Source organism: Narcine bancroftii, chromosome 4 (assembly GCF_036971445.1).
Source record: "Narcine bancroftii isolate sNarBan1 chromosome 4, sNarBan1.hap1, whole genome shotgun sequence".
NCBI lineage: Eukaryota > Metazoa > Chordata > Chondrichthyes > Torpediniformes > Narcinidae > Narcine > Narcine bancroftii.
Window position 1 is genome coordinate 313622659 of NC_091472.1, and position 19087 is coordinate 313641745.

Genomic DNA, 19087 nt, shown 5'->3' on the forward strand with positions numbered 1-19087 from the left:
ATTTAGCATCTCCAACATAGCTTCCTTAATCTCAAATTCTGTTAACAGAGCTTCCAATTCCATAACATCCTCCTCTTCCAATGCTGGTAATGTTAATTTAGATATATAAGATTCAATAGAACCACTATCCTGTTTCCCCTCAGAAGTATACAATTTTTTGTAAAATGAATAAAACTAATCATTGATTTCCTGAGGTTTATAAGTAACTGTTGAATTCTTTTTAACAGCATTAATAGTCCGTGAAACCTGTTCCGTCTTTAACTGTCACACTAGTATCTTATGGGCCCTCTCATCCAACTCATAATAACTTTGCTTTAGATCAATTAATTAAATACTCAAATTGATAAGTTTGCAATGTATTATAACTTAATTTCAAATTAGCCAAAGCCACTTTTTTTTTAATCTTGTCACATCTTTCTGAAATTCCTTCTCCAATTCAGCAATTTGCTTCTCCAGTTCCAAACTCTCTGCCATATACTACTTCTTAACTTTAGTAGTATAACTAATAATCTGCCCTCTTAAATAAGCTTTTAATGCATCCCATCATACAAAAATGACTATCTACAGAATTAGCATTCTCAGTCAAAAACAAAGTAATCTGATCCTTAACAAAAGTAACAAATTCTGTTTTTTACAACATTGTATTAAATCTCCATCTACAAGATGAACGTACCACTTCCGAACTTACAAAGAGAAAAATAATAAAGAATGATTCGATATAACCCTACTTTTACATTCCGCCTGTAATACTCTTCCTTGTAAACATGCTGATACTAAAAATAAATCTATTCTAGAAAATGAATCATGTCAGGACGAATAAAAAGATAAATCCTTCTTTGTAGGATTGACCCTTCTCCAAATATCCACCAAATTTAAATCCTTCATCAAGGCCCCAATTTGTATCGCCATCTTTGATTTCTTTATACTTTTTGGAGATCTATCCAGTAAAGGATCGAAAACACAATTAAAATCTCCCCCAACTATGATATTTTCATTACCTTGATTTAACAACAAAAAAACATCAGAAATAAAATGCTCATCATCCACATTAGGTGCGTAAACATTAAGCAAAGTCCAAGGTTCAGCAAAAACTTTACAATTCACCCTTAAGACCTGTCCAACATTTCCTTCCATATTTTGTAATTCAAAAGGCAAATTCTTATGAATTAAAATTAAATTAGAATTAAATGAAGAATAAAACACACGTCCAACCCAATCTCTCTTCAACTTCAAATGTTCTTTTTCAGTCAAATGTGTTTCTTGTAAAAAGGCAACGTCAATCTTCATTTTCTTGATGTAAGCCAAAACTCGCTTTCACTTAATCGGATTATTTAACCTCTGAACACTAAAAGTTACAAATTTCAAATTAGACATCCTTACAAACTAACAATATAATCTCTCACTCCATCATATTGCTCCCCTTATAATAACTTAAATCACAATCCCTCCCCTAGATATTTAAAGAAAATGCAAAAAAAATATTAATTATCCCAAAAAAAACTACCCAAAGGTAGTAACGCCCTAAAAAAACTAGGTGTGGTAAACCCCACTAGTGGCGGATGACAATCAAAGATTTCAGTGGTATCCACCCCCCCGCCCAGCCAGAAATACATCATTCACATCAACACAATCCAGTACTGTAAATATATTCAACCCAATGACTCCATTCCCAATTATTGTTCCAGATCTTCAATGTCAATAAGACTTTGTGTTAAAACTTCTTTCTTCCCATTTTTCCCATGACCATTTCCATTTCCATTTGCCTTCTTTTTAGGCGACGGCAGCGAAGCTCTTCCATGTCCTCGCAAATCTGGTAGTGAATTAGCAAAAATTAATGCATCATGGTCACTCTCAAAAAATTGAGATTGAAAATTACCATAAAAGACTTTTACTACTGCAGGGTAACGAAAAGCAAATTTGAAACCCTTCCACCACAATACTTCTTTAGCCGAGTTAAATTCCCGACGTCGCCTAATAATCTCCAGGCTCAAATCTGCATAGAAATATACTCTGTTATTTTGGACCATCATAGGAGTTTGGCTTTGTCGTGCCTTCTGCACTGCCAATCGCAATATAATTTCTCTGTCCTGGTATTTCAAACAATGAATAAAAACTGCCCATGGCGATTGTCCCGGTAACGGTTTCTTTTGTAACGCTCTATGTGCCCGTTCCAATTCAAGGCCTTCCGAAAAAAAACTCCTTGCCCAACACCTCGGGATTCCAGTTCTTAAAAATTTTTATTGGATCCGACCCTTCAATATCTTCTGGGAGACCACAATTTTCACATTATTTCTCCGACTTTGATTTTCCAATGAATCAATTTTTTTCAATAAGTTTTTCTTCTGAATTCCCCAATCCACAAAGGAATCTTCCATTTTTTCCATTCTGTTGGTAGTACGTTCAACTTGATTTTTGCATTCAAGAGAAGCTGTTTCAATTTTTAAATAATGTTCTTGCATTGTATCCACTGATTTAATACACTTATTAATATCACTCTTAACTGCAGACATATTTTCAGACATAGTAGTCATTTTGGTTTTCACTTCTAAAAATCCTTGAGTGATTTGTTTAAACATATTGTCCATCTGATAAGCAATCTCTTCCAGGACTGTACACAGAGACTCCATTCCAGATTCCAGGTCCACTTTTTGAGGCCTACCTTCTCTGGTCTCCACCTCCAATTGTTTCTGCAAGCTGCTCAGTAAAGGTAAGTCTTCTTCTTCTTCCAGCATTGTCGGTCCCCTCCCGATGCGGCTGCGGGTCTGTACACCCGACAACGGTATCCCGATATCACCGCTCGGGCCCCCCCCCCCCCACAGCCCACATGCGGTCCAACAAATCCCGGACCCTTGAAGCACCACGTATGCCTAGTAAGGCCAGGGACTGCGCAGGTGTGACTTTCAACGCTATTCTGCGCGTCCCCAGCCCACCCGATGGCAACCAGGGATCAAGGGCTATTCTCTCAGCTGGGTCACCCGAGTGCCTGATATCGCGGACGCGTGGTTCAGCACTGGCCGAACTCATCGTCAGGCCAGCGCCATCTTGCGGAGGCAAGATCGGCGCCGGCGTCATACTTAGCCGGGCAGGAGTCCTCTGCGCTTTGGAGGAGGTTCCAAACGTCGGGTCTGTGGCTTCAATTGAGCAGGTAGGCCTCAATTCTTCAGCACTTTTGAAAGGTAGTTTCTTCTGCAGTTGAGTTTTCATTTTTTTTACATTAGTAGCCATTATAACCCACTAATGTTCCCAAAAGTAAAAATACAATTTTTATGAACTTTAAAAATGGGTACTTAAAAAACTAGCTGAGGAAGGGTGGGACCGTACATCTGTCCTCTACGCCATCTTGCCATGGCCCCTCGATGCCAATCATGAGTTGGGTCCAGGAAACATCCTCTGAGATGGTGACTCCCAAGAACTTAAATTTGCTCACCCTCTCCACCTCTGATTCTCCAATGATCACTGAATCATACACCTCTGGTTTTCCCTTCCTGAAGTCCACCATCAGCTCCTTAGTTTTGGTGATTGTTGGTGCATCATTCAGCCAAGTTTTCAATCTCCCTCCTGTATGTTGACATATCACCTTTCTTTATACAACCCACCACCAAGGAATCATCATCGAATTTGTAGATGGTGTTGCTGTTGTCACGAGTCCCTCTCCATGGAACACTATGACCCAGAAACCCACCTGGACCATCTAAAATCAATACAGTATCTAGACAGCAACCTGCCTACAGTGGTTGTGTGGTGCATTGAGGTAGCAGCAAGCAAGCACAACCTCCGGAAAGACTCTATAACACACTTTATTCCAGTAAAAGTCTGAACACCAGTTCAAGCCTTGGTGGCTCCCCATGTGACTGGCTCAGGAGGGGCCGGCTCAGGTCTATAATTCAGGTCGGCTGATTGACAGTCAGCCAGGTGGAGTCAACCCCTTTGGTGGTCTTCCTGCAGTTAGAGATCACCCCCCTGCAGAGATCACCACAGGTTGGAGGGTGTGATATTTATTTTAAAATAATTAAGTAGAAAAACACTTTATTCTAACCTGAAGTTAAATAAAGTCTACAGATGCTGGAGAAACTCAGCAGATCACAAAGCATCCACAGGAAGTAAAGGGGTACCAACGTTTCGGGCCTGGAGCCTTTATCAGGTGTAAGTAGGGGGAAAAAAACAGACAGGTGTCTGAATAAAAAGATGGATGGGGGGGTGGTGGGAGGAGAGGAGGGAGGAAGGGCCAGGGGGAGGAGCACAGGCCAACACATCCATCCAGTGCTGGATGTGGGTGGGAGGGAGAAGAGGAAAAAATAAGTGATCTGAGGAGAGGGAATGGGGTGGGGAGCTGGAGGAATGGAGAAAGGGGGGTGAGAAAATGAGATTGAGGGATGGAGCTAACAGAAATTGACATTAATGCCAGCTGGTTGGAGTGCTAAGATGAAATATAAGGTGATGCTCCTGCACTTTGCAGGTTGCCTCAGTTTGGCATTGCATGACACCATGGACAGACATGTTGGTGTGGGATTGAAATTGTTGGCCACTAGCAGATCAGTGACTGGATCAAGGGCATAACTGCATCTTGAAGAGGACTCTGAGAGAACCCCACAGAATTGGGGGCCACAGCAGTGAGCCAGGCCCCAGATTGGGGTTTGGAGGTTAAAGCTGCTGGAGACCTGCTACTGTGAAGCAGGTGTTGGGTCCAGGATCCGTGAGGGGGAAAATGGCTCCCGAAGGGCCTTGAACATTGATGGCTTCCTGATCATATCTGGGAGGGTTGGAACCGGGGTCAAGGAGGAGTGATTTGGATGCCTGGAGCTTGGATTCACTGCTGGAATGACTGGAGGCCACGTGGCCACAGGCATGGTGATGAGATCCATGGGCACTCAGTGTCTCTGAGTGGACCCTCCTTTAGTTCCCTTTCGCGTCTTGGTAGCGAGCACTCGCCTAATTGGGTCCTCTTTGTATGCATTTAATTTTCAATATCATTTTAAAGATCCAGCACAGCAGAAGGCCTTCCTGGACCAGGACATCCATGCCACCCAATTGACCTCCAGCCCCCACAGGGTGAGAGGAAACCCACGCAGCCACAGGGAGATCATACAAGCTCCTTACAGGCAGCCCCAGATTCAACCCCAGGTTGCTGCTGTTGCAATGGCTATCGAAGTAACCACCACATTAACCATTCTCTCCAGCGCAAAGGCAAGAATTTTTGGGTGGCACAGTTAGCGCGATGCTATGACAGCACCAGTGAGCCAGGTTCAAATCTGGCACTGTCTGTAAGGTACGTTGCCTGCATGGGGGTCTCCTCCATGTGCTCCGGTTTCCCCCCACCGTCCAAAACATACAGGGGTTGTAGGTTATTTAGGGTAATTGGGTGGCATGGGCTTGTAAGCTGGAAGGGCCTGTTACTGTGCTGTATGTTAAATTAAATTTAACTTTTTGTGTAAATGGCGATCGTCCTCATGAATATCTGTCCCTCTCTAGTTTTTTTAATAATTCCTCAGCTGTGTTTGGGAAACTACCACTGGCCCTGCATCTCCCTTTAAAGCACACCTGATCCAACCCCTGCACACACTCCCAATGCAAAGAGTAATTAGCCTTCCAGACATCAAAACCTTTCTATTCACTTGCTCTATTAGTGACAAAAAGATTTACACTGCCAATTAACTCGCACAAATATTTAAAGATCTCCCCAATCACAATTATTGCTTGGTTAATGGATGGGGATGACCCTGTATATCAGAGGATAGTGTATATTAACTTCAAGCCAACTGTGTTAGACGCTGTCGACAAATTAATCTGCAAGGAGAAGTTAAAACCAAGAATAGAAAGTTGGACCGATTTTATCGGGGTGAATTCTGACTTTTATACAGGTCAAACTTTTGACCACAGTGAGTACCTGCATCGTTCAAGGCGTCGGGAGCTTGGATGGATCACCAGGGCCTAAAAGGGGGTCTGTGGCTGGGGCGTCGCAAGCTCGGGTGGCCAAGGCAAGGGTTGGAGCGTCAGGAAATCCACTCGGTGGGCGGCCGAGGGGAATGTCTATGGTCGGGGCATCGGGAGCACGGATGGGTGGGTGCTCAGGACCAAAGAGGTAGGGGGGAGGGAGGAGGTTGGCTTTTATGTGGGTCATATGAAAATGCAGTTGTTGGGCCAGAAAAGTAGTGGACATCTATTACATGGTATTGACCATTCCATGGGTATATTTGATACTTGAATATAAAACACCTCACCATCAATATCTGTATTTGTGTAGCATCTTGATGCAGCACAATGGGGTACAGGGGTTCACCCCATCAAATGTACACTGGATCTCATTTTCATCCCCACCCCTGAATATAAGATGGAGATCAAAAATCTGGTTTGAGTGTGCCAGAATAACAATCTTGGTTTCAAGGTCACCAGAACCAAGGAATTTATGGTGAACTTCACGAATAGAAGACTGAGTGACCACACAACTGTCTTCAACGGTGGAGAGGTTTAGTAAGTTCAAGTTCCTGAGAGTCCACATATTAGAGGACTTCCCCTGGATCCAGCACATCTGAGGCAAAGTTAAATCTGAAGAGATTTGGTATGCCGTTGACTGTTCTATTGAATTTCTCCAGGTACACAGTGGAAGGCGTACTGACTGGATGCATCAAGGCCTGACCTTGTCCAGGAACGCAGAAGGCTGCAGGAAATGGCAAACCTAGTCAAGCTCATCGCGGGCACTGACTTTCTGCCCATTGAAGACCTCTACATGAAGCCAGCCAACATCATAAAGGACTCCCATCACCCTGGTCACAGCCTCTCCTTGCAGATATCTTCAGGCAGAAGGTACAGCCTAAAGACCATCACCTCTAGGTTCAGGAACCGTTTTAATCCAATAGCCCTCAGGCTCATGGTCCTCCCCATACCACCATAAACTACTTTAGGACCACCAAAAGATCTGTCTGCACAATTAGAACTTCACATTTTTCTTGCATTAACTGTAACTGAATATTTATTTATCTTTTCTCATTTATTATCAAATCTCCCCTCATTCTTCCACACTCCAGGGAATAAAGTTCTAACCTGTTTAACCTTTCCCTGTAACTCAGTTCCTCAAGTCCTGGTAACGTTGTTGTAAATCTCTGCCCTCTTCCAATCTTATTCACATCTTTCCTGTAGTTCAGTGACCAAAACTGCACATGGTACTCCAAATTTGGCTTCACCAATGTCTTGTACAACTTTAACATCCCAACTCCTTTACTCGATACTTTGATTTATAATGGCCAAGATGCCAAAATTCTCTTTACAACCATATCTACCTGTGATTCCACTTTCAGAGAATTATGTATCTGTATTCCCAGATCCCTCTGTTCTACTGCACTCCTCAGTGCCCGACCATTCACCATGTCTGTCCTTTCTTGGTTGGTCCTTCCAAAATGCAACACCTCACACTTGTCTGTATTAAATTCCATCTGCCATTTTGCAGCCCATTTTTCCAGCTGGTCCAGATCCCTCTGCAACCTTCGAAAACCTTCCTCACTGTCCACAACGTCTCCAATCTTAGTGTCATCTGCAAATTGCTGATCGAATTGACCACATGATCATCCAGATCTTTGACAATGGGCCCAGTACTGATCTGAAGGCAGTGCAGGTGGCAGATTTAGGACCCTGGTGAGCTAGTGCACTGCACTTTACCACTCTCTGAGAGATTTCTATGCACTTGCGTTTTAAGAGACTCATTCGCTCATCTTGTGGTTGTGTCCCCATGTTTGAGTGGGGCGATCTAAGGTGAAACATACCGGGGGGGTAGGTTTGTAGCGGCACTACACCTCCCAGGAGGCATTGAACTGGCCATGTGACATCAGTACGTGATGATGTCAGCGCGTGATTCTGGCTTTTAAAAGTTTGCGTGGGTGATGAAGAGTAAATCTATTTGATTCACTCTAAAAGCACCTTTTGAGGTTATTTTCATCGTGTCCACTGCAATTCCAGTGGCCACAGATTAATTGGGCAGCAAGGACTCGTGGGCCGAAATGGCTTGTTTTCCTGCTGTATGTCTGTATGTAACTATAAGATAACTCTATAGACGAGGGAGGGAAGCTTCTTGAGAGGTGGTCATACAATGTACAGTTGCATGGAAAAACTTCCCACTGCTCCATTCAGGCTTTTAAGTTCCTGAGGCTGCAGGGTCTGGGTCTAAGATGGTGGTGCCTGTGTTCAGCAGCTGCCTCAAGGGGTTGCAGACTCTGGGGAAGAAGAGGACTGGAGCAGGGCACAAGAAAACAAGGAGACCACAACCCCCCAAGGTGGAGAAGGAAAAGCAGAGGAGACTACCCACAGAATGGTGACCCACAGCGGCAGACCAGTGGAGGGGCCCTGCGGCTGAAGAACACATAGGCAGTGGCATTTGGCGATTCAAGGCAAGGAAACCCCGCTGGTGTCGATGGGCTCGAGACTGGCTGAAGGGATACCAGCTATCAGAACAGGGATGAAGGCTTCCTGATCGTGTCGGAGATTTGGATCTGGAGCTCGGCGGCTGATGGATCGAACAGGAGTCTGTGCGAGAGTGGCTGGAGGCGAAACCACGGATGCTCGGTGGCTCTGAAGGGATTTTTGTTTTCTCTGACTGTAAGGGGCGGAGGGCAATTTCTGCCGATGGTGAATCTTTGACTGCCTTATGGAAGACTAAATGAAATTTCGTGTAATATTACATTTGTTTTATTACATGACGATAAAGGAATCCTGAATAATTGAGAGCTCCATCTGTGAGTTGGAAGGGGGAGGGAGTGGGAGAGAAAACAGGGGCAGCTGGCTTCCTGCTGAACGTCATGTGCATTGTGAATTTTTTTTAAAAAGGAGCAGGAAGAGGAGGAATGCTATGAATATTCACATTTACCCCGACATCTGCCAAATGACTCACAAGCTACACGAGTGCAAGACTGAAAAATATCCCTGCTCTTTTAAACATCTGTGCAGCAATCACCTGCAGCCAACCCTAGAAAGAATAGAATTATCTAAGTGAATCAATAAAATTCTCTCATCACATTTTCAAAACAAAATAGATAATAGTCGTACATGTTCTACAACATTCAGATTCAAAATTCTTCCTTGCTACAGCAACATTATCACAGGAAACTAATTAAGTTAAAAGAGATAATACCTAGATACGAGAGATAATAATGTTTCCCACAAAAAAATGCTCTAAAATGCTGGGGGAACTCAGCCAGTCTTTTCAGCGACCATAGATATATTGCCGACATTCTGGGCCTGAACCGTAAGAGCGCTACTGGACAGAAAAACGGGCCATTCCACCCTTCTGATCTGCGGCGACCAATAAAACTAGCTAGTCCAACCGACCTGCTCTCATTCCATAACCCTCCAGACCCCTCCTATCCATGTATTGATCCAATTTATTTTTAAAACTCAAGACTGAATCTGCATTCTCTACATCAGTTGGCAGCTCATTCCTCATTCCCACCGCTCTCTAATTAAACTTTCCCCTAATGTTCCCCTTATACCTCTCCCCATTCAGCCTAAAGTTATGACCTCTCAATTATCTGCCCCAATCTAAGTGGAAACATCCTACTCACATCTACTGTCTAATCACATAATCTTATAAACCTCGATCAAGTCTCCCCTCCTCCTTCTTCGTTCCAAGGAGTACAATCCTAACCTATTTAATCTTTCCCAGTAACTCAACTCCTGAAGACCTGGCAACATCTTAGTAAATCTTCTCTGCTCTCTTTCAATCTTATTGACATCTTTCCTGCTGCTGGGTGACCAGAACTGCCCACAATATTCTAAGTATGGCCTCACCAATGAGTTCAACATAACATCCCAACTTCTATACTCAATACTTTGATTTATAAAGGCTAAGATGCCAAATGTTTTCTTTACAACCCTGTCCACATGTATCACCACCTTCAAGGAACAATGTACCTGTATTTCCAGATCTCTTTGCTCCCCCACACTCCTCAATGCCCTACCATTTACTGTGCAGATCCTACCCTGGTTCGCTCTTCCAAAGTGCAACACCTCACACTTATCTGCATTAAATTCCATCAGCCATTTACTGACCCAATTTCCCAGCTGCTCCAGATCCCTCTGCAAGCTTTGGAAATCTTCCTCACAGTCCACGATGCCTCCTATCTTTGTGTCTTCAGCAAGCTTGCTGATCTAATTCACCACGTCATCATCTAGGTCATTTATATAGATAACAAACAATAATGGTCCCAGCACAGATCCCTGAGGCACTCCACTCAACACAGACCTCCAGTCTGAGAAGCAACCATCCACCACCACTCTCTGTTTTCTTCCACCAAGCCAATTTCAAATCCAGTTTGCAACCTCTCTATGTCCTAACCTTCTGAACCAACCTCTCATGTGGAACCTTGTCGAAGGCCTCACTAAAGTCCATATCAACAACATCCACTGCCTTTCCCTCATCAACCTTCTTGGTAACTTCCTCAAAAATCTCTGCGTTTTGTTAAACACAACCTACAACTCAAAAATCCATGCTGACTGTCCTTAATCAGCTGATGATGGTCCAAATATCTACATATTCTATCTCTCAGAAATCCTTCAAATAATTTACACACTACTGACGTCAGGCTCACTGGCCTATAATTGCCTGGTTTACTCTTGGAGCCTTTCTTAAACAGTGGGACAACATGAGCCACCCTTCAATCCTCCGGCACCTCCCCTGTGACCAAGGACATTTTGAATATATCTGCCAGGGCCCCTGAAATTTCAGCATTTGTCTCCCTCAAGGTGCGGGGAATACCATGTCCAGTCCAGGGGATTTGTCCACCTTTATTTGTTGCAAAGCAGCAAGCAAGGAATAATCTGCTTCTACCATGAAGAAGGGCTCAGGCCAAAAATGTTGGCAATATATCTTTGTCTCCTATGGATACTGAAAAGACTGGCTGGGTTCCTCCTCATTTTGTGGTGTTTTTACTACAATCACAGCGTCTGCGACTTCAGTGTTTCACTTAATAATGTTTCGTAGTAATCTTAGTGCAAAAAAAAGTGACTTGCAAAAATGCAGAGGGACCTTTTGTGGTATCAGAGCTGTCCCCAATCAGTGCAGTGTGTGGAGATTCAAGAGCCTGATAGCTGTTGGAAAGAATCTATTCTTGAACCAAGAGGTACTGGTCTTCAGTCTTCTGTACCTTCTGGCTGATTGTAGCAGTGAGAAGAGATTGTGACCATTCATTATGACTTAGAACCATAGAACACCAAAGCACAGGAATAGGCCCTTTGGCCCATATAGAGTGTGCCAAAATTTTCTTCTGCCAAATCCCATTGAACTGCAACTGGATCATATCCCTCCCAACCTATCTAAATTGTTGTGAAATGTCAAAATCAAGCCCACATACACCACTTCAGCCTGCAGCTTGTTCCACACTCTCAACACACTCCGTGTTAAGAAGTCTCCCCCCCCCCCACCATGTTCCCTTCAAACATTTTTCCTTTCACTCTTAACCCATGTCCTCTGGTCCTTGCCTCACCAAAACTTCAGTGGAAAAAGCCAACCTACATTTACTCTGTCTGTCCCCCACATAATTTTAAATACCTCGATCAAGTCTCCCCTCGTTCTTCTACACTCCCAGGGAATAAAGTCCAAACCTGTTTAACCTTTCCCTGTAACTCAGTTCCTGAAGTCCGGGCAACATCCTAGTAAATCTCCTCTGCACTCTTTCTATCTTATTGATATCTTTCCTGTAGTTCGGTGACCAAAACTATGCACAATCTTCCAAATTTGGCCTCACCAATGTCTTGCACAATTTTTCCATAGCCAGGGGGAGCAAGCACATAAGAAAGGTGCCACGACACGTACTGGATGGTAGTTGAGTAGCAGGGCCAAACTGATTTTTTGGCGGCGGCAAATGGGGTTGGCCATAACGTCAAACTGGGGGAAGGGGGTGGTAGCAGCAGCGTCGGTCTGGGTGGGGGGGAGGGAAGGAATCACTTTCAAAAAATATGCTTCCCCCCACACCCCCTCTAGTTACGCCACTGACCACAACCTCCCAACTCCTATATTTGCGTGATTGCCAGAATAAACTATCAGAATTAGAATGTTATATTGTAACTTTACAAACACAGTTGGGCCACGTGTGAAGTGTTGTGTGGTCACCCTGCTATCGGAAGGTTTTGGTTGCGCTGGAGAGAGGGCAGAGGAGATTCACCAGGACTTTGCCTGGATGAGTTAAGAGGAGTGGTTGGATAACCTGGGCTTGTTTACTCCAGCCAGAGTCTGGGTGGTGACCCAATAGAAACTGTATGAGCACCAAGATGCTGGAGGACTTGAACAGGTTACATGGCGCCCGTGGGAGGTAAAGATATGTAGCTGAGCCCGCTGTCAAGATATGAGCAAAAAGCAGGCAGGCGTCTGAATCAAAAGGCTGGGGGAGGAGCACAGGCCAACAGACCAAAGGCTGCAATTGGACGTTGGTGGGTAGGAGGGCAGGTGAGAACTAATTGTGGGGAGGGGTGTGGATCTGTAAATGCAGATATGGCGGAAAGGAGATCAAGGGAAAGGGAGAGACAGGTAAATAGAGCTAAAGGAAAGGAGATCTTTACCTTCTATGGGCGCTGTGAGACCTGCTGAGTTCCTCCAGCATTTTACTACATTCAAAGCTTATGCAGACTTTTGAGTATCACCCAATAGAAATAGACAGGATTATGGGAGGAATAAATAAGGTAGACAGAGCCAAGTAAGGCATATTAATAACAGGGAAGCATTATTTTAAGGTGAGAAGTAGGAGATTTAAAGAGGACCCGAGAGGTATTTATAAAACCATCACATCAAGTTTATTGCCATCTGATTGTACAAGTCCAACGTGACAGAACAGCGTTCTCCGGTCCTCGGTGCAAAACATGTAGGCACACAACCAGACATAATTTGCATACAGAACATATGCAGGACAAGTGTTTCATCTGTACAATTAATTAAATATTGCTTGATGAATATGAGAGTCTCAGATGGTTAGGGTGAAGTATTTCCTTTGGTTAAGATAGGCACAGAATTAGACCATTTGGCCCATCTAATCTGCTCCGCCATTCGAATCATGGCTGATGTATTTTCTCTCTCAACCCCATTCTCCTGCCTTCTCCCTGTAACCTTTGACACCCTGATGCATCAAGAACACCCAATCAACCTTCACTTTAAATCTACCCAATGGACTTGGCCTCCACAGCCATTGCGGCAACGAATTCCACTGATTCACCCCCCTCTGGCTGAAGAAATTTCTCTGCATCTCTGTTCTAAAGGGAGGCCCTTTTATTCTGAGGCTGCGATGTCTGGTCCCACCTTTACAGGAAACATCTTCTCCGCGTCCGCTCTGTCCAGCCCCTTCAATGCAGAGAGTAGTTGATGCCCGGATCGTACTGCGGAGGTGATGGTGGAATCACAAACGTACATTTAAGAGACATTCAGGCAGACGCAAGTAGGGAAAGCACAGAAGGAAATGACTCCAATGCAGGCAAATGGGAAGAGGGTAGCAGGGTGAAAATTTCAGCATGGAGACAGTGGGCTACTGGGCTCCACAGCTCTGTGGTTATGACTCCTCGACACACCCAAGGTGGACTCTTCTACAATTCATATTCATGTTAACAACTGAAGCAGTAGCTTTGACCTCCATGAATTAGGTGTTATATTCTCAGTTGCTCTATTTATCCAAGAACATTGCTCTCCTCCATTTTTCCAGGATGTGCAACACCATGAAATTCTTGTGTGAATGTGATGCAAGGCATTTGTATAGATGAATAGACGGGCTAGTCTGAACCTCCCTGACCTTCCCTAAACCCTTCCTTGGCTCCTCCCTGGATTTTCCAATAAAGGATGGTGTACCTGAACTTGCCCCCTCTTGATCTTGTACCTGGAACCTGGCCAAGTCGTGTATCACTAATGCTCAGGTCTTTGGTAATTAAAGCCGTTTAATCATTCCACCATGACGACATGATTATTGTGTGCTCCACAGTGAATAAACTAAAAATAAATGTTTCTGGAGCATAGAACACTACAGCAGAGAGCAAGCCCTTGGCCCCACAATGTTGTGCCAACCAGAGGCTGATTGATCAGTAGGCTTAAGCTGAGGGGCCCAGAAGGGAGGGGAGCCCAAAGGGATAAAATTTCAGTGCGGTGTCGCAGCCATGTAGTGGGCCAAGTGGGCGCGCAGCGTGCTATCGCGAACCATTGCAGGCGCAGTTCTTCAGTGGGCGCGCGGAGCATTAAGACAGACAGCTGAGTATTCACCCATTTAATGGACTGCACGCACGCGGTGCTTCATGCCGAGTAACGGCATGTTGGCTTGCGGAGTCTCCTGCCGGAAGGATCGGGACTTTCACAGTGCTTAATTTAAACCTGCCAGACCTGTGGATCGGCAGCAAACCAGTAATGATGTTCCACCCTGTCCCATGGAACCTGGGGCGTGAGGTATATAAAAGAAGCCTGTAAAGTCTAAATAAAACAGTCTTATGTTGACTAACCTGGTGTGTGTATGTGTTGCTTTTTTTATATCTGGAATATTACAAATATTATTTTGTTTTCTAAATTGGGCTCCATACATATACAATGCTTTTAGGACTTCATACTGCAGCCGCAAGATTGAGTTTACCAGGACAACGTTGTTACGTCACGAGTTGGCGTTAACACGTGCATACACTGGTTGAAGACAGGGAGCGAGGTCTGTTGGAGCATGAAGGCCAGGAGTGTCAAATCTATAAAATATGGTGGTAAACAGAGATGTTACTTTAGCAAGTCCATGTTTTACCACTCTCTTACACATGGTGGGAAAAATGAGGAGAAGCTGGCTGTGCTGTTCTCCAAGCACGGTAAGGCATTCTGTTTTAACTACAAACTTAGAACAGACTTAGATATTAAAGATATTAAAATAGGGGCTAACAAACATGAAATTAGTTTATTTGCAGTTGATGTAATTGTTTTTTTGACAGACCCGGAAAATTTTCTAGGCAAATTAGAGCAACATGGAGCAGTCTCAGGATATAAAGTTAATTGGAATAAAAGTGAAGTCATGCCATTGACTTTTGGTGACTATACCCAATATGAAATTTAAATGGCCTGAACATGGGATAAAATATTTGGGAATTAGAACTGATAACCAGTTAGAGAATCTTTTAAAAATTAATAATGGACCATTATTTAAGAAAGTTGAAGAGGATTTTTTTTTTTAAATGGGTTGATCTACCAATTACATTAATTGGCCGAGTAAATTGTATTAAAATGAATATTCTTCCATGGATGCAATCTTTATTTCAATCTTTATCCATTGATATTCCTAAAAAGTTTTTAAAGGATCTAAAGAAAATTTTAAGGAAATTCTTGTGGAAAGGCAAGATGTCGAGGATTTCTTTGGAAAAATTAACTTGGAGATTTGAATCAGGAGGTATGCAGCTTCCAAATTTTGATTATTATTATTTATAAAGACACCCCGTTATGATTTCTTTTTGTTTGAGGAAGGAGAGAAAGTGGCTTGGTTTAATATAGAAATGAATAAGATGGGAGAAAAAGATTCTGAGGGATTTCTGCATAAATGGGATGAGGTGTTATTAACTGGAGAAACTGGCACACCAATATTAAGACATTTGGTTAAAATGTAGCATTAGGTAGGTCCAAATGTGGATGGGAGTTAAGGGGTATGGATTAATGAGGATGCCACTGGTGCAAAATAAATTGATCCCGTTTACATTGTTTTAACTGCAAACTGACCAGGCTTTTTCAAAGCTTCTCTGACTGGAAAAATCAAAGTCAAAGATTAGAAAAACAGCCAAGGTCATCAGGACACAGTCTCAAGGTACTGGATGTGTGAACAGCTTGATTACTCGACAATACCAATCAGAATGTGATTGGAAAGGGTCATTGCTACAAATAAATTTCTTGCTTCATCATGTAGTAAATTATGTTATTTAACGTCATAACGTCACTTTATTCTAATCAATGAAGGGTAGGGCAGGGGTCAAGGTCTGGGGAAGCCTTACTCAGGTTGGGCACAAGGGGGGGGGGGGCATCCGCGGAGATCGCAACCCCAAATGAGTTGCTGTGCCCCACCCCCATTGCTGGCCGCCCCCCCCACTCCGTCCCGCGTCACTAGAGTCTAGCTTGACGCATGCTAGCCACCCCTGGCCATGTCACTAGCTTACGTCAAGCGTCAGTAGCGTCTATTGATGCTTGACACAATAAGAGTTTTGTCATATAACCATATAACCATTTACCGAGCAGAAACAGGCCACGTCGGCCTTTCGAGTCCGCACCGGTTCACTAGAACAACTCCACTAGCTCAAACCCCTGCATACTTTTTTCTTTTTGTCATCTCCTACATCGGTGGGGCAGATGGTTTTAACAACAGGTAGGCCCTGGCTAGCACCCCCACCCATCTAACTCACTAATGCCCCCCTCTAACATAAGTTCCGGCGCCAACCCCTGCCTTACTAAAGCTCAGCCTCGGGGCCCAGGTGGTAGTTAATCAATCCAACCCTCTCCCTCACAGTACATAAACATAAGGGCTGAACAGCTCGCGACACGGATTTGAATCCTGCGCTGTCCATAAGGAGTTTGTATTCTCCCTGCGTCTGCGTGGGTTTCTTCCAGGGCCTCTGGTTTCCTCCAACCAGAGGTGAATTAGATGTAATTGGGCGGCTCATGGGCCAGAGGGCCTTGTTACTGTGCTGTATGCCTAAATTTTTTAAAAATTAAATTTAAAAATTTTAAATTTAAAATAAACGTCAATGTTTTGTACCTCCATGAGCCTGTCTAAGAGTTTTTTTAAATGCTCATATTTACAGGGACTATTTATTGTCATGTAATAAAACAGAAATGTAATATTAGACAAAACTGCCTTTAGTCTACGATAAGAAAGACAAAGATTCGCCATCAGCACGAGTATTGCCTGGCACCTCCAACAATAAGGGAAAGAGAGTCCCTTCAGAGAGACTGAGTGTCTCCCGCAGTCCCTGCACAGACTCAGGTTTAATCCATCAGCAACTTGAACTCCAGATCCAAACCTTCGACACCATCAGGAAACCTTCAGCACCAAAGGCCCCTATGGGAGCCCTCAGAGCCCTCTCGAATCCCGGTTCTGATCCCCGGTTCCCGCACTCCAGCAGCCTGTGTGGGTCCTTCGACGGCTGGTGGCATGCAGATCGCGGCCTGAGTGGGTTCTTCGGCAGCCGTGGTCAGCATCTTGTAGGGTCATCTCCTGTGCTTCTCTTTCTCAGCTTTGGGGGGAGGGGGGTTCTCCCTGTTTCTGGTGCCCTGCTCCCTCAGTGTCTGTAAGCCCTCGTGACACGCTGCCCAACACAGGCACAGCCATCTTGGGCACAGACCTCCACAGTTTAAGTTTTTTTAATCAAAAACATCACTGGCTCCTATAACAGGCTGTTCGAAGGCTGCATGGGGCCGTCAGCATCTGGATAGGTGGTAGGACCCTGCAGAGCAGCGCGGTGCCTCCGCTCTCCAGGGTCCGCATAGCAGATAGTGCAATAATAAAACAAAGGTGCAGTGTTACAATGTAAAAAAGTACAGAATATAGTGTTGCAGAGACAAAATCCCGTGTCTAGAGAAAAGTATAATTAATACAGTTTAGCAAAGAGAGGTCCCTCTAAGAGTCTGATAACAGCAAGAAAGAAATTGTCCTTGAATCTGAAAGTTCCCACACTCGTGCTGGACGTGAGTCCACGGACACTCAGTAGCCTCTTTTAAACTGCAGCCCTCCTGGGATTCGGGTGCGATGACTGGGGCAAAGGTGTTGGAAGCACCCTTTAAACAGCGGGGGGGATCGACCCATTAAATTGCCAACCCGGTAAATGACACGTCATGCACTCAGGGGAACTATCAGTAAGTCTTCCCCACCTCCCCCCTCCACCATCAGTCACCACTCCCATCTGTGCCCACCCTCCGTTAATCACCACCCACTGTCAATCACCAGCCCCCCAGTCTCCACCCCCACCGTCAATCGACATCCACCCCATCAATTGAGCGCCACCCACTCAGCAACATCTCGCTGCCGCGAGAGTTGAGCTGAACCAAAGTGGCATTCGCGGCAGCGGCAGCTTGCATACCCACCCACACCTCCCCTTGCGGCCCGCCACTCCCCCCCACTCGCAGAAACCCCCCCCCCCATTCCCCCCCCTTGTGGCAGCGACCCCTCTCCCCCCCACACAGCAGCAACACTTCCCCCACCCACCCCTGGCCCCTCCCTCCCTCCTCCCCCCCCACCCCCAATCGCGGCAGGCACCTCACCCAGGGGTTTCCCTATGACATAAGCACAGATGTCACCAGAGTAACTGTTCAGGCCGTCGATGAACGCAACCTCGTTAAGTTTAACTGGGTTCCCTGACTACCTCTGAGGTAGATCAGGGACCCATTTGGATTAGGAACACGCTAACCGGGTCGGACCCTTTCAAACTGCCACATGAGTGGGGCACTAACCAGAGAAATTGCCCAGTTAACCCTATTTTACATGGCAGCTCATGCTGTAAGGAACGCCGGGCTTCGCTAATGACGACTCTGTGTCTGCCATACAGCAGGCAGTGGGCAATTTTGTGTAATATTACATGTTCTATACTGTTACATGTTTATGATTATAAACATGATTATCCAACTGCACGAAAACCAACAAGGTCGGGTCAGATACAGCAATGAGCTCTCTGAACCCTTCTCCATTAACAATGGCGTGAAGCAAGGCTGTGTTCTCGCACCAACCCTCTTTTCAATCTTCTTCAGCATGATGCTGAACCAAGCCATGAAAGACCCCAACAATGAAGACGCTGTTTACATCCGGTACCGCACGGATGGCAGTCTCTTCAATCTGAGGCTCCTGCAAGCTCACACCAAGACACAAGAGAAACTTGTCCGTGAACTACTCTTTGCAGACGATGCCGCTTTAGTTGCCCATTCAGAGCCAGCTCTTCAGCGCTTGACGTCCTGCTTTGCGGAAACTGCCAAAATGTTTGGCCTGGAAGTCAGCCTGAAGAAAACTGAGGCCCTCCATCAGCCAGCTCCCCACCATGACTACCAGCCCCCCCACATTTCCATCGGGCACACAAAACTCAAAACGGTCAACCAGTTTACCTATCTCGGCTGCACCATTTCATCAGATGCAAGGATCGACAA

General features: G+C 44.8%; 1 long non-coding RNA gene across 2 annotated transcripts in view; it reads left to right on the forward strand.

Moving 5' to 3' along the window:
- The window catches only part of LOC138760217 (uncharacterized), a 43934-nt gene that overhangs the window by 17685 nt on the left and 7162 nt on the right, over positions 1–19087 (forward strand). The window contains exons 1-2 of one of the 2 annotated variants that reach the window (XR_011355515.1): positions 2614–2707; positions 6591–6801. This is a non-coding gene — a long non-coding RNA (uncharacterized lncRNA). Of the gene's footprint in view, positions 1–2613; positions 2708–6590; positions 6802–19087 lie in introns of those variants that run through there. The other variant, XR_011355514.1, reaches the window with a different exon arrangement.